The sequence below is a fragment of the Syzygium oleosum genome, unplaced genomic scaffold, assembly GCF_021117445.2.
Source record: "Syzygium oleosum isolate NSW1041296 unplaced genomic scaffold, Sole_v2.1 Sole_v2.26, whole genome shotgun sequence".
NCBI lineage: Eukaryota > Viridiplantae > Streptophyta > Magnoliopsida > Myrtales > Myrtaceae > Syzygium > Syzygium oleosum.
Genome location: NW_026607510.1, coordinates 3,919,000 through 3,923,050, shown reverse-complemented (window position 1 = coordinate 3,923,050; position 4,051 = coordinate 3,919,000). Strand labels below are relative to the sequence as shown.

The window sequence follows — 4,051 nt, the reverse complement described above, 5'->3', positions numbered from 1 at the left end:
CTCATTTGCAACTCGGTAATTAGATGGAACTCTTGGATCCGCATGGAGGCATAAAGGAGACACTTGGAAGTTTCCCACAATCATATTGTGTCACGCTAAATAGTCTAGAGAAGAGAAACCTATAGAATACAACATCTCTCAGGAACTTCATTATTCGACTAGACCCATCTTGTTGCACCCATCCTGACAAGTACGATGCTGTTATCAGTGTCGCCGCCCTCAATCTCCTCTCCTTTGCATACCTCTCTATAGCAAATCCGATGTCTCGGGTCACGAGTTTGCCGTGCTTGGAAATCGAGTTCCCAAAGTGCCAACCCAATACCACCGCATCCTCAAGCGCTGAACATCCGCCCTGGCCCAAGTCGGGGGTCATTGGGTGCATAGCGTCTCCAGCCACCGTGATGTTTGATTGGGCTAGTTTTCCAAACAGGACGTCCCAAGGATATCAGAACATTATCGGGGCCCATGTCAAACTCGAAAGATCGGAGTGTTTGAGGACGTCGAGGTACACGAGCGGGAAGTCCTTTGTCAAGTTCTCGCTCACTTCCCTTAGTATCATTTCCGGATCTACTCCTTTTTCTATATGTTGGCGAATTGAGACGTTAGGGATCAAGGAAGATCAGTGAGCTATTATTAAAGGGGTATCATAGTCCAGTGAAAGTTAAGAATCTAAATAAAATTCGCATATATTGATTGGAAAATATTTGTAAAGAGTCGGCTTCATTTAGTCAATTTTTATCAAATATATAGTCATTCCCAATTTATAAAATTAATTCTTCATAATTAATTATTTTTTCCCCTAAAAACAATCTAGCTACTTTTCCATATAGTATATCAAGAAAAAAGCGACTCACTCACTATTATTAAAAGGGAAAATGACACAAATGGTCCTGAACTTTGGCATAATGTTCAATGTGATCTCTGAACTTTTAACTTGTTCAATGTGGTCGCCGAACTTCTACCTAATATTATGTGGTCCATGAACTTTTAATTTGTTCAATGTAGTCCCTAAATTTTTGTTATATGTTCAATTTAGTCCATGGACTATATAAAAATATTAAATATTGTTCTTGATCTTGACTTAATAGATAGACTATATTGAATATTTTCATATAGTTTAGGGGCTACATTGAACATGTACCAAAAGTGCAGAGACCATATTGAATATTAGGCTAAAGTTTAGAGATCATATTGAATAAATTAAAAGTTTAGTGATCATATTATATATTAGATTAAAATTTATGGATCATTTGTGTTCTTATCCCTTATTAAAAAGAATAAATCTAAAATGAACAGGAGACAAAATATACAAGATCAATATATTGTACCTTTAGGAGGACACGTCACCACGCAGAACCAGTACACTTCCTTATCATTGAGGGTAATAAAACCTGCCCTCTTACCCACATCTACAAATTGGTGAATCACGCCGTTGTCAAATCCGTGGCCCTCCGGGAACACAGACAACCCGAGCGCCGTTGATCGGCCCGAATAAATCGGCGAGCTAAGTCCTAACCAACGGGCCACGACAGAGTTCATGCCGTCGCATCCTATAACAACCTACATGTACAATAATTACAGTGCGGATAAATTAAGGTCGGTAAGTCATCACTAAACTTATTTTAATTAGAAAGATGGTGTTGGAGAACCGTAGGGACCTTAGACTTTATGGTTCTCCCATCATCGAGCGTGACAACACAAATGGATGAGCCTTGCTCCTCTTGGGTTTCGACGGAAGTTATGTTGGAAGAGAATCGAATGCTGTTTGGAGGAAGCTCCTCTGCCAAAACTTCCAACAGGACTTTTCGGTGAACCGTTCTTGGTAGAGCTCCTTTATTCCTGCTCCATTCACATAGGCATGGCTTTCCATCATTAGCGTACGAAAAGTACATGCATAAAAATAAGAGTTAATATCACGAAAAATCATAAATTTATATACATGTGATAAATTTAACCAAAGCTAATCTTTTAACTACCAAAAACTCCAAATTGATACATCTGCGATAAATTTAATCTCCATTAATTTTCGCTAAATTGGATTAAAATCACGAAAAACCCCAAACTGGTACACCGGTGATAAACGATGGTAAAACTCCAAATTGGTACACCCGTCAACTGCCACGTGTCATCCAACTCAGCAATTTGACTGTAAAATTTAACAGAAACTAACGGAGGGTAAATTTGTCATAGGTATACTAGTTTAGAGTTTTTTGTGGTATTAATCCTAAAAATAAACATAACCCAGATATAATATCCAATTTTATCTAACAAAAAGAATATGAAATAATCAGACTTAATTAATTGGTGATCTTCTTCCAAGATGAGCTGAAGAAATAGAGGTTACTTATCCCGTTCAAGGGATATTTCCGTTGGTCACTTGTAGAATTCTGTGCGAATTGAAGATATAGTAGAAGAGTACAAGAAATTGACTGATCTAAATCATTGAATAGTAAATCAAGGAAATCATGATAATGAAAAGGTAGGTAGAAAATGTGAGGGGAATTTGAGATTCACCTGTTATTTGGAGCATAACAAACTTCTCGAATCGATTTGGTCTGGACATTAGTTACGTATCCCCTAATAGACAAGTGCAAAAAAATAATAATTAATAATACAAATCAGTAAAATTAGTGCTATTCCACTTATTGGGAAATTGTCGAATAGATTCAAGATCAAACATCCCAGATCTTTGATTATACAAGAACCCATTTAAGAGTTCGCAAACTGGAATTAATTTCCACTCAGCATATCTTGCTTGAACTACCCTGATTGCTCTTTCTCAATGATATAGCACTTTTTCCCTTCATTTGATGACCATCAAGGTATTTAGTTACATTTTTCTAAATATGAATCCCATTAGCAACTTCAATAGCTAAATTTTATATCTAAAGTACATCACTTGCAAAGAAAGAAAAGAAAAAAAAACTTATTGCATTGATCGATTGCAATCAAGTTTGCGGAGTGGATCAAAGTCTAGTCATCTCAAGTGAAATTGATTTGGACTTCATCTCTTAAGTTTCACTGTATATGAGAATGGGAGCATTTTATCACGAATTGTTCTAAATGGAAAAGGAGCAAAGCCAAGAGTCGGCTTCATGAATAAGGATTAAACAAGGACACTTTCCAGTTTCCGTTCATGTTTGAAGAGCAAACTAATACACTTTCTGTTCATGTATGAAGAGCAAACGAGGACCTTACTTGTCAGATGGAGCATAAAGGGATGCAAGCTTGTCCGAAACCCCGAGCGCGTCGAGTGCGACCCACGCATTAGGGTAGAGACCGAGAGCTGCGCCGGTCATTCGCAGCTCCTTTGATCTCTCGAGGACTAGTGCTCGGACACCGACCTTCTTAAGGGCCACAGCCATCGCTAGCCCCGCAATGCCTCCGCCCACTATCACCACCTCCTCCATATATGGTCGTCTTCTAATTCGAGCTTGTGAGTCCGTGTGCGGGGGTTCTTGTTTTGAATTGGGATGAGCAGTGTCTCATCTGACAAGTGACAGCCGCTACTTATCATGTTCTCTTCAACTTGTAGATGTAGCATATGCCAATAATTCACCAACCGTTGAATAGGTGCCCCAGTCTCATGAATTGACGTAACAGCTCGAAAGGTCTGTTCAGTTGTATTTAGCCGCCTCTAACTTTTATAGAGGGTGGCGAGCTTTCCCTGAAACCCCTAACATGACGATTTGATTTGGCATCTTATCGAAGCATCAATGTCAAATGAAAATGAGAGGTCCTTTCAGAAAAGCTTTATCGTCGTTGCAACATTTGATACCGCTTAACAATAAATCATATATATTTATTGACACTTATTTTATAATTTTTACTCAAAATTAATTATGCAAAATTTAGGAGTTAATTTTTTAATCAATTCCTAAAACAAAAAAAAATATTTATCTAATTGCATTGCATATAGACATTATGCACATTTGCATTAATAGGGCCTATTAGAGCATATTTCTTAATTAACTTTCAAAAAAAATTATTAAAAAAATTTAATTAATTAAAAAAAAATTTAAAAAAAATTCGGGTCGGGCCAGGTTGGGGC

General features: G+C 37.5%; 1 pseudogene; it reads right to left on the bottom strand.

Annotated features, from left to right (window-relative positions):
- On the bottom strand, positions 1-3,467 carry LOC115681956 (monooxygenase 2-like; annotated as a pseudogene).
- Between the last annotated feature and the right edge of the window lie 584 nt (positions 3,468-4,051).